At 39.9% G+C, this 13,009-nt stretch overlaps 1 non-coding gene across 1 annotated transcript; it reads left to right on the forward strand.

Annotated features, from left to right (window-relative positions):
- Window positions 1–7,875: 7,875 nt before the first annotated feature.
- On the forward strand, window positions 7,876–7,982 carry LOC141679467 (small nucleolar RNA R71). Its single transcript, XR_012558108.1, has one exon. It is a non-coding gene; the product is annotated as a small nucleolar RNA R71 (small nucleolar RNA).
- The last annotated feature ends 5,027 nt before the right edge of the window (window positions 7,983–13,009 follow it).

Raw genomic sequence — 13,009 nt, forward strand, 5'->3', positions numbered from 1 at the left:
AACTAAACTAATTATATTAAAACAAAGTACATCACAAGAGTAAATAAGTTCAAAGCAAGAAAACTAGCATCCAACGTTACAACGAAACAAGAATCACAAGAAGATATGCTTCCTCTTCGTTGCTGTGTGCTAAATCGGTCTTCTTCCTTATCTCCTTCGTTCCTTGCGTAAAAACACAATCTTCTTCAATCCACACTTGTGAAAACGTCTCAAATCTACTTATATAATAGTCCCATAAAACTCAGATTACATAGAAGTGGAAACCAAACAGAAGTAAAAGTCCTAAAATAATTTGTCTTTTTTCCCGACCCTGCGCGGCCGCTCAGCCTAGCTGAGCGGGCGCTCAGCTTGCTGCGCGGGCGCTCAGACCTCTACTGGAAAAATTCTGATTTTGCTCCGTTTCTTCGCCGTAATCTGCCCGTTTCTTTCCTCTCGCAATCGTGAACACATGCCAAGGCTTATTCTTGATGATTCCTCCCCCGAAATGCAACTAAAACCCTGAAATGCATAAACACTAGAAAAACGCATCAAATACACAAAATACTTGATTTCAAGACACCAATTTAAGCCATTTTAAGACGCTCTAAGTTGTATAAAATGCCACTTATCACACCCCCAAACTTAAATCGATGTTTGTCCTCAAGCGTCACAGACTCAAAAACAAATAAAAACATGCATGAATGCATTCTATATGAAAATACAGCGATCCCCCTTACTACAATTAATCAACCAAATTGCCACATCCCAACGAATGCAGTTAGACAACTAAAGATCAATAAACTCATGCAAACGGACATACAGCCAGAAACGTGGTGTGTGCAAATGCTTAACAGATATGCTTCGGAACTAGACCAATTACTATGACTAGACTATCCTCAAGGCAATCCTACGATTATACAAAGAATAAAAAATTCTAGGCACAAAGTGATATACAACACTACAAGAACTCTGGAGCTTACTACGGAATCGTGCTTTTTATTTACAACTCAAATGCTTATTTGACCGTGCAATGAGTGAGGTCCACAAAAGACTTATACAATGGTATCCATGTAACGAGCGTTAGGTTAGCGGATCCCAGACTCTAAAAGCCTTAGGTCACTAGGCACAAAGTCCCCTAAGAACTTAATAACTCGAATACCAAAGAGCCCACTCTTGATCAATTATGCAAATTTTTTTTTTTTTTAACTTCTGAGCAAGTGCGTTTCGCTCCATCTTGCTCAACCCTAGACTACTCACACCATATGCGAGCCGGCTACTAGCCATTTGACGCCTAGCCACAACTAGCAACAACTTCCATATTTTTTTTTCTCCAAATTTTTTTTCTTTTTCATGCCTTTATCACTAAGAACCTATAATCGAATTCTAAGCATAATAAGTAGATTGACCTTGAAAACAACCAAATCATAACAACAATCTAGCCCTTACGCATTCTCTAAGACTTAGTGGACTTACAATTGTTTCTAGCATGCATATCAACCTACACAACTTAATATCACTTTAATGCTATCACTACACTCGCATCAATATCACAATTCAGTCGATAAATTATTGTAAAAGGGATCATGGTAAATGCATGAGCTACATGACATTCATAACAAAAAAAAAACTATATGGCATAAATTATGCAACTATATGAACTAAACTATCATGAATATGCAACTAAATGACACACACACAATATTCCTTAACTACCACCCCCAAACTAAAAATCTTCACTGTCCTCAGTGAAAGTAGTAGAAAGGAACACAGGGTATACCTACTCGGAGTCATCATCATCATCACCCTCAATGGGTGGAGTATCAGGCGGCGGGTATGCAGAGTCCTCACCAAAAACTGGCCACTGGATATCAGCTCCAAGACCTCGAAAAGCAGTCCCTAACGCAAGGGTGAGCTCCAGAGCAAACCTGCTCTGCGTCTCATACATGGCATCCATCCGCCGTGAAAGCCTCCTATATTGGGCATCAACCATCCCAGCACCCTCCTGAGCTCTCGAAGAACCAGCCTCATCACGCCCTGGCCTAGCCATAGTAGCACCTCGTGCTGGACGCCCTCCTGGAAGACGATAACCCAGCCCATGCTCCTCAGGCTCACCACCGGTCCACTCCTGCATCCCATTCAGAGTGCCAGAATCAATCGGAGCTGCTGGCAACTGCAACTGCTCATGAGCCGGCCAGTTCACTCCCACTGCTCGGCATAGTTTCGTAACCGTAGATGCATAAGGGATGTTCATATGCTTCACTCCCCTCAAAAACTTCAGAATTCCTTGGTAGATAAACTCACCAAGGTCCACATAGTATTCCTCATTCAGAATTCCCCACAACAACTGTGCTCTCTCAACTGTGACCTCGTGTGCATGCGAAGAAGGCAAAATATTAGCACAAATAAATGCATTCCATGCACGAGCATACCTGTTCATGGCGATTGCCGGAAAGTGACGATACTCATTAGTGCCGGTCCTGCAGGTCCAAACTGTGCCCGGTCGACAGAGAGTCGCACAAATCAAATCCAAGTCAAAATCCTCAGCAGTCTTTTCATTCCAGTTCTCCTCCTCGGGCTTCCTCTCTCGCTGTCCAATCACACGGTGAATCGCCGCAGGATGATAATCAACCGTCAGCCCTCGGACCACAGAAAACCCATTCTTTTCGGCCTTCGCGTTCGCGTAGAACTCGCGAACAACGCTCATCGGTACCGCTTCGGGTGACTCACAAAAAGCTATCCACCCCTTCTCTGCAATCATGGGCAGCAACTCACCATCCCTCCCCGATGGTAAAAACCCCCTCTCCTTCAGAATCGGCTTCCCCAACAGCCTAGTGTACTCCTCCTCCGCTGCTCTGTCAGTTAACCGAGGTCTTGCAGCAGTACCCCTCGATGAATCAGCAGTAGGAACTGTGCTGCTGCTGTCAATACTGCGTGCTCTCTTGGGTGCCATTGATTCGTGAATAAAAGTGTGCCCCTGTTTTCTGATTTTTTTGTGTTTTTGGATAGGCTATTAACTTCTAAGGGTTCCTGTAACAACAATTCATGGGTTGCCTCCCACGCAGCGCTTCTTTTTCGTCATTAGCTTGATGTTTCGTACCCTTCTCAAGTAGTCAACAAAATGGCACTAACCACTTCTCGGTTTGCCATATCCCCATAGTAGTGCTTCAACCGCTGACCGTTAACCTTGAATGCTTGGTCCGGATCATTCTCAAAAATTTCCACCGCTCCATGTGGAAATACAGTTTTGACAATAAAAGGTCCAGACCACCTTGATTTCAACTTCCCAGGAAAAAGTCGGAGCCGAGAGTTGAATAAGAGAACTTGTTGCCCTGGCACAAATAACTTTGGATGTAGCTTCCTATGTGCCACCTCTTCACCTTTTCCTTATACATTTTGTTATTTTCGTACGCTTGAAGTCGAAATTCATCGAGTTCATTAAGCTGAAGCATTCTTTTCTTACCAGCTGCATCTAAATCCAGGTTCAACTTCTTCAATGCCCAGTAGGCCTTATGCTCAAGCTCCGCAGGTAGATGACATCCCTTACCGTACACCAACTGAAACGGTGACATCCCAAGTGGAGTTTTGTATGCTGTTCTGTAAGCCCAAACAGCTTCATCGAGCTTTAAAGACCAATCCTTCCTTGACGGACAAACAACCTTCTCTAGAATGTGCTTTATCTCTCTGTTAGACACTTCCGCTTGACCATTTGTTTACGGATGATAGGCAGTAGCTACTCGATGATTCATATTATAACGCTGCATCATAGAAGTGAACTTACGGTTGCAAAAATGCGATCCTTCATCACTTATGATTACACGAGGTGTTCCAAACCTTGTGAAAATTTGCTTATGAAGAAAATTTAGCACTGCCTTTGCATCATTTGTCGGTAAAGCTTTAACTTCGACCCATTTTGAGACATAATCGACTGCCAGCAAGATGTACTGATTATTGCAAGACGAGATGACCCATTTTGAGACATAATCGACTGCCAGCAAGATATACTGATTATTGCAAGACGAGATAAAAGGCCCCATGAAATCGATTCCCCACACATCAAAGACCTCGACTTCAAGCATCACATTTAATGGCATCTCATCCATCCTTGACAAATTTCCCACTCTTTGGCAACGATCACACCTTAAAACAAACTGATGAGCATCCTTGAACAAAGTAGGCCAGAAAAAACCTGCTTGCAGAATACGAGCTGTCGTCTTCTCACCACCATAGTGTCCACCATAAACCGTGGAATGGCAGTCTCGTAATATCCCCTCCGTCTCACAGAACGGGATACATCTCCTGATGATCTGGTCAGCTCCCTGTCTAAACAAATATGGTTCATCCCACATATACCACTTCACCTCATGCAGAAACTTCTTCTTTTGAGCGGATGTCAAATTAGGAGGCATTATATTGCTGACGAGATAGTTTACAATATCTGCAAACCATGGTTCTTCCTCCTGAATTGCAAACAACTGCTCATCCGGAAAAGATTCATTGATTAACGTCCTATCTTGTGAAGTAGAATCGGGATTCTCCAACCTAGAGAGATGGTCAGCTACTTGATTCTCAGTACCTTTTCTATCTTTGATCTCTAACTCAAATTCCTGAAGTAAAAGCACCCAACGAATGAGTCTCCGCTTCGAATCCTTCTTGGAAACCAGATAGCGAATAGCTGCATGATCAGTGAATACTGTTACTTCCGTACCAAGCAAATAAGATCGAAATTTCTCAAAACCAAAGACTATAGCCAAAAGCTCCTTCTCAGTAGTGGTGTAGTTCAATTGGGCACCATTTAAAGTCTTACTCGCATAGTAGACCACATGGAAGAGATTTTTCTTGCGCTGTCCCAGAGCTGCACCTACCGCATAATCACTTGCATCACACATCATCTCAAACGGTTCTGTCCAATCTGGTGCTGTAATAACTGGTGCAGTGATCAAACTCTTCTTGAGAGTCTCGAATGCTGCCAAACATTCATCATCAAATTTGAAAGACACATCTTTCTCAAGAAAATTGCACAACGGCTTAGATATCATTGAAAAGTCCTTGATGAATCGCCGATAAAAAACCGCATGACCAAGAAAACTACGGATTCCTTTCACAGAATTAGGTGGGGGAAGATTTTCAATGACTCCCACATTGGCCTTGTCCACCTCCAGACCCTTGCTAGAGACCTTATGCCCAAGGATAATGCCTTCACGCACCATAAAATGACATTTCTCCCAATTGAGCACCAAATTAGTTTCCACGCATCTTTTGAGTACGGCGCGCAGATTATTCAAACATTCATCATATGAGTGTCCAAAGATGGAGAAGTCATCCAAGAACACTTCGATGTTCTTTCCAATCATGTCAGAGAATATAGTCATCATACATCTCTGAAAGGTGGCCGGGGCGCCACATAACCCAAACGAAACTCTGCGAAAAGCAAACGTGCCAAATGGACAAGTGAAGGTAGTCTTTTCCTGATCCTCTGGTGCAATACAAATCTGATTATACCCGGAATAACCATCCAGAAGACAAAAATACTCATAACCCACCAATCTGTCAAGCATCTGATCAATAAATGGAAGAGGGAAGTGATCCTTCCTTGTGGCTTTGTTCAATTTTCTATAATCCATGCATACTCTCCATCCTGTAACTGTTCGAGTAGGGATGAGCTCATTCTTTTCATTTGCGACCACAGTGATACCTCCCTTCTTAGGTACACATTGTACGGGGCTCACCCACGAGCTATCAGAAATAGGATAAATGATGCCTGCATCTAGCCATTTCAGAATTTCTTTCTTCACCACCTCCTTCATGATGGGATTCAGTCTTCGCTGCTGTTCCACGGTTGGCTTACTACCTTCCTCTAGCAGAATTTTATGCATACAATATGAAGGACTTATCCCCTTGATGTCTGCTATGGTCCATCCTATAGCCGATTTGAATTCTCTCAAAATCCTTAAGAGCTTGTCTTCCTCACTACCTGAAAGGTCAGATGAAATAATAACAGGTAACGTAGATGAATCACCTAAAAAAGCATACCTCAAGTGCTCAGGTAATGGCTTGAGCTCCAAGGTAGGTGCTTCCTCTGTTGATGGTTTGAGTTTCCCTTCAGCGTTCTTAAGGTCAGAAGTACCAAGAGATTCAAATGGTATGTCCAGCTTTCGCTTCCAGGGAGAAGCGTTCAGATATTGTAATTGCTCGTTGCTATCTTCATCATCACTGTCAAAATCCCCCACTAAGGCCTTTTCCAATGCATCAGACATTAGCATGTGATCGAGTTCCGAAGTAACCGCAGAATCAATCACATCCAATTTTAAGCACTCCTCATCTTCTGTAGGGAATTTCATTGCCTTGAATACGTTGAAGGTCACATCCTGATCTTGGACCCGCATAGTAAGTTCCCCTTTTTGCACATCTATCAAGGTACGGCCAGTAGCCAAGAAATGCCTTCCCAAGATTATGGGAATCTTCTTATCTTCCTCAAAATCCAGAATAATAAAATCTGCTGGAAAGAAGAGCTTATCCACCTTGACGAGCACATCCTCAACTATGCCCCTTGGGTAAGTAATGGAACGGTCAGCCAATTGTAGCGACATGTATGTGGGTTTTGGATCAGGCAGATCCAGCTTTTTAAAGATCGACAACGGCATCAGATTAATGTTTGCTCCCAAATCACAAAGGCACTTGTCAAAAGTCAGATTGCCAATGGTGCAAGGAATGGTGAAGCTTCCTGGATCTTTCAGTTTTGGTGGTAACTTTTGCTGCAGAACAGCGCTGCATTCTTCCGTGAGAGCAACGGTTTCAAGGTCATCCAGTTTCACCTTCCTTGAAAGAATAGTCTTCATAAACTTCGCATAACTGGGCATTTGTTCCAGAGCCTCAGCGAAAGGTATATTGATGTGAAGTTTCTTGAACACCTCCAGAAACTTCCCGAACTGTCTATCCAGCTTTTGTTGCTGCAATCTCTTAGGAAAAGGTGGTGGAGGATAGAGCTGTTTCTCCCCTGTATTAGCCTCAGGCAGAGTGTGTTCAACAGTAGTCTTCCTTGGTTCCGCCGCTTTCTCCTTTTGCTTAGATTCTTCACCTCTAATTTCAGCGTCTACTTCTTTTGCCTTTTCAGCATCAGCTACTTTTCCAGACCTTAAGGTAATAGCCTTGACTTGCTCTTTAGCTTCCTTCCTGCCTGGTACTTCCGTGTCACTGGGAAGAGTGTCAGGTTGACGATTGAGCACTGCATTGGCTAATTGACCAATTTGATTTTCCAAGGTCTTGATAGAAACCGCCTGACTCTTGCACAACAGCTTAAGTTCCTCAAAATCAGCACTAGTAGGTGCAGCTGCACTTCCCTGTTGAGGATATGATTGCCTTGTAGCATACTGCTGTGGTTGCTGGAATCCAGGTGGGTTAAACTGTTTACTCACTCCTTGCTGATATGGTGGCTGAATAGCATTCTGATTATTCCCCCAGCTGAAATTTGGATGATTTCTGTTGTTAGGATGATAGGTCGCTGGCACAGGCTGCTGTTGTCGCTGATAATTATTCACATACTGAACAGATTCGTTGACAAGAGAATACTGATCCGTAGCATGAGAACCTGCACAAAGCTCACAAACCATAGCTATTTGATTAACTCCATACGTAGCCAGAGAATCAACCTTCATTGATAGCGCTTGGAGCTGGGCTGCAATAGCGGTGGCTGCATCAACTTCCAGAATACCTGCTACCTTGCCTGACGTCATCCTCTGAGTTGGGTTTTGATGCTCATTTGCAGCCATCGTCTCTATAAGATTATACGCCTCAGTATAGCTTTTAGCCCATAAGGCGCCTCCAGCTGCTGCATCGAGCATGGGCCGAGATTGGGCCCCCAAACCATTATAGAAACCAGTGATCACCATCCAATCCGGCATTCCATGATGTGGACATTTTCTCAACATTTCCTTGTAGCGTTCCCAAGCCTCGCACATAGATTCTGTAGGTTGCTGCGCAAACTGAGTAAGAGCACTCCTCATAGCAGCAGTCTTTGCCATCGGATAAAACTTCACCAGAAACTTTTGCGCAAGATCTTGCCACGTAGTGATGGATCCAGCTGGTTCAGAATGTAACCAGTCTTTAGCCTTGTCCCTCAGTGAGAATGGGAAAAGCCTCAACTTGATAGCCTCGTCAGTCACACCATTATACTTAAAAGTGCTGCAGATCTCGACAAAATTCCTTATGTGCATGTTGGGGTCTTCAGTTGCCGCTCCTCCAAAAGAAACAGAATTCTGCACCATCTGAATAGTGCCCGGCTTGATTTCAAAGGTGTTAGCTTGAATAGCCGGATGAAGGATGCTTGACTGAATGTCATCAATTTTAGGCCGAGAAAAATCCATAAGAGCTGGATCAGCTTGAACAATACGATCTCCCATGTTTACTGGTTCTTTCTGCTCAGTTCCTGAATCCGAATCCTCAAAATCTAACTTCTCCGGAATATCAAGAACTTCGTCTGTCTCCTCAGCTGTATCTAAAGTCCTCTTGCGAGCACGAGAACGAGTTTGCATAAACGCTTGCTAAAGTACCTGAAACACAACCGGAAAAAATAAGTAACTACTACGTCCTAATCACTGAGTCCTAATGACCAATGATGGTAAGTACATAAACTAAACAAATACGCCGAGTCTTCGGCAGCGGCGCCAAAAACTTGTTAGGGCGAAAATACGCGCTAATATTTACGCAAGTATACGCGTTCGCAAGTAATATAGAATACTTTATAGTTCGTTCCCTCAGAGACTCAGACTAAATTATTGTCTAATTAAACTCACTCACCAATGTATGATTACTTCTCAATGTTAAGATACTAACACTTAAAATTGTTGATTAAATATTAACCATAATTAACTACTTAATTAATCACTTAACTAACACTTCAATTTATCAATAATAAAACACTCATGAGATCACAACTTCATTATTACTTCCTTTTATAGCCATTGTTATTACCTTTAGCATGTGACAGTGATGATATTAATCGAATAACACGAAACTGATAAAAGCCAACTTTCATTGTACTAATACCATTCTACCAAGCATCCACAATTAAGATAGAAGTTGAATAGTCATCAATTATGTTGAGTTCCCATATGTCTACAGAAATTGACAACACAACGATTTAAGCACAAGTTATTCCTTTTGATTACATAGGGAAAATAAAACTGTTAGAGTTACCCACTAATCATGCACAACGTACATGAACCTATGCTAGCATGGCAAGTTCTAAATCTCAAGATCCACCGTCGCTTCACAAGAGATTAACACCCTATCTTATATGTTCGCGACGCACATAAGACGAATACGCACAACCAATACTAGATATCATGCAATCATCACACACTAAAGTATTAAACAATTAACTAAAGAATTCCATAATAAATCCGTTGCAACCCCATGATCACGATTAGCCCACAATAGCACTTATCGTCATCATGGGTTCATATGAAATCATGATAAACAAACACAAGAAAATAATAACTAAACTAATTATATTAAAACAGAGTACGTCACAAGAGTAAATAAGTTCAAAGCAAGAAAACTAGCATCCAACGTTACAACGAAACAAGAATCACAAGAAGATATGCTTCCTCTTCGTTGCTGTGTGCTAAATCGGTCTTCTTCCTTATCTCCTTCGCTCCTTGCGTAAAAACACAATCTTCTTCAATCCACACTTGTGAAAACGTCTCAAATCTACTTATATAATAGTCCCATAAAACTCAGATTACATAGAAGTGGAAACCAAACAGAAGTAGAAGTCCTAAAATAATTTGTCTTTTTTCCCGACCCTGCGCGGCCGCTCAGCCTAGCTGAGCGGGCGCTCAGCTTGCTGCGCGGGCGGTCAGACCTCTACTGGAAAAATTCTGATTTTGCTCCGTTTCTTCGCCATAATCTGCCCGTTTCTTTCCTCTCGCAATCGTGAACACATGCCAAGGCTTATTCTTGATGATTCCTCCCCCGAAATGCAACTAAAACCCTGAAATGCATAAACACTAGAAAAACGCATCAAATACACAAAATACTTGATTTAAAGACACCAATTTAAGCCATTTTAAGACGCTCTAAGTGGTATAAAATGCCACTTATCAGCTTCCGGTTGCCAGAGGAGGTAGTGATATTTGTGAGTGAGCTCGCGCCTAGAAGGAAATATTTAAAGATACAATGGGTTATCTGTCGGTTCCCAGCCGGAATCGATATTGTTTATTTAATAATATTTTGGGTTTGTAAGTTATATTTTATGATTGGTAGTTGTAATCTTGTCTCATACTTTATTATGTTGATCCTGTTAGTAGTTAATCGGGGTTTATTCTTATTTAATTACTAGATTAGAGGTGTGTGAGTCCTCATTTCCTAACCCCGAGATTGAGGGCGTCACACTTGGGCTGCATGAGTTAAAAAACCTTAACACTGACCTAGGTAACTTGTTCCCCAAGAATTACGTGAGGCTTGATCCTTATAAATAGGGTACGTAGGCACTTGTATGAGACATGAGTTGACACTTGATAAAGAATAAAGAAAACCCTATTCTTTCTTGAGGAGTCATCATACAAGATCAGCCACCACTATACACAACCTTCCTTTGCCCTAAAAACACCACCCTTGATCTTTATTTCGACCACTAACCTCCAAAATACTGTTAAACGAAATTTTCCCTTTAACAATAGTAATCCATGCAATTTATAGCAAGGATAAATGAGTTATTTTGTATTTATACTTTGTTATTATTGTACTGTAAAAATTACCATTAAGTATGTGTTGGTGGTTTGTCACGTAGCACGAGTAAAAATCTAGTAAATATAAGTCAACAACTAATGTGTAACAAATCACTAGCACCAAATTTTAACTCCGAACGTAATAAAACTTGTATGAAAACCCGTGTGAGGCACGGGTCATGTTTCGGTATAACTTCTAAAGTTCTGAGATGTAGCAGTGGGTGTAATGTTCATTATTTGTTATGTAGTGTTGTACTTTAACTATGTAGTTACCTTGTTACCGATGAAACTCAATTTGATATTTGCAACCTTTTTATCTTGTTATCATCCATAATTAAAGTATTTTTCAGTTACGAAATGAGTAACCTTGATACTGAATATTTGGTGTGTGTAAGATTTATTAAATTTTAATATTTAACTTTGTTTTTGTTGGGCGTTCGTGTACAAAATTACGTACAATTTTCATAAAATGTGTAAATTGACTTCTTTGTATTTTTGTTCAATGCATACAAATCGTCATTTACTTAACATAAATAAGTTAACTATATGCAAATAAATTCCTTATGTACCCAATTCTAAAAAGCAAACTTTTTTCACCTAACATAATTTCATCCATGCATAGTGGTTTTAGTGTGAAATGTGCATTGTTACATGGTGCAGAGTACATAACCACTGAGGTTTATTTATAATATCATTGGTTGTGTGTAAAACCCCATATTTTTGACAGTGATAAAATAATTTTATGAATAGTAATTTGTTGATTTATTAAAAAAAATTATGGACACACTATATATGAGTATTTAATTTAAATTTCCGAGTTGATATTATGATTGTACGTAACAAATGAGTGTATTTAAAAGTTGTTAGTTCTCGAAGAAAACTGATATTTTAAATGACCATATTTTGCAAGCCATCGAGGAAAATAAGAATTACACTACGGCCAAGAGAATCGTGAGAATTTGTAGTTCCATAAATTATAACCAAATACGAGTACTAGAAACGGTAAGGATTTTTGATAAAATGATTTACACCGCAAATCACTTACAGAGATTGATCAAGATTACGGGGGAATGATTAAATATTTACGTAAGTAAAGAATAACCTAATGAAACCCTTGAAACTTCCATGAAAACCAAGAAAGTACAACCAAGAACCAAGTAAGTTGATCAATTGGAACATTGTTAGGGACATAGTTCCTTAAGTTAAAACTCCAAGTACATGACGATGATGAAACTTGTACTAACCTAGCTCTAGGTGTGGAAAATTATTACAAGTTGATTTATAAAAGCTATATACATATCAATAAACTCCATAAATATCCAACTCCAAGAAGCAACCAAGCCAAATCTATCCCTCTCTTCCAAGCTTCAATTCGGATATTCAAGAACAAGGAAGAAAGGAAAATTAAAAATTCAAGTTCTAGAGCTTCAAAAATCACTAAATTCTAACCATAGATCCTATATATAACATATAAGATACATACCAAATTTTAAGGTCATACATTGAATTTTCAATTTATAAAAAATATTTGAAGTTGAGGGTGAATAGTAACTCCGAAAATAACTAACTTATTTTCTTGATCCTTCATGGAAGTTTAAGGCTCCTAAAGCTAGAACAAGCTCTCCTCAAAGATCTTATGACTTCATTAAGTATTAAAAATCTTCAATAAAGGTATAAACATCATCCACTCTTTGATTTACTTTATTTATAAGATTGAGTTTGAGTTATGTTTAAGTATATGTTGATTTATGGAGTTTGGATTGTATAAAACACTTAATTTTTAATGGTTGATTGTAATGGATTGATGTTTGTGATGATTTCATACAGTTTAGAAACTTATCTTGTAATAAATATGATGGAATTGGTGTTTGAGGAGTTTTTAATGGATTTAACGTAGTTAAATTTGAGAATCGTGACGGTTATAGCCGCCATAATATTTGTTTACATTTAGGACTGTTTTAAAGCCTATCCCTGAACTGTAAAATCGATATTTTTGAACACCACTTGTCATGAATGTAAAGATATTATTTTTTAGTTTTTAACCATATAAAGATCATGTCGAGGATATTTACGATTTAGGAGAAAACTCCATTTTAGTGAACGTAGTCGAGAAATCCAAACCACTACGTATAATCGACTTTGATGGTATAAACAAGACCCTTAAACATTCTTTAAAATTATGAAACTTAGTCCGTAGCTGAATTTTGAAGTGAGGAAACCCTATTTAAAATTTGAGCTTAAGTTATGAATATTTCAATTTTATAAAAATATTGAAGCTGAAGTCGCGCAAAGTGAAAATACAG

The sequence above is a fragment of the Apium graveolens genome, chromosome 1 (genome assembly GCF_009905375.1).
Source record: "Apium graveolens cultivar Ventura chromosome 1, ASM990537v1, whole genome shotgun sequence".
Classification (NCBI taxonomy): Eukaryota; Viridiplantae; Streptophyta; class Magnoliopsida; order Apiales; family Apiaceae; genus Apium; species Apium graveolens.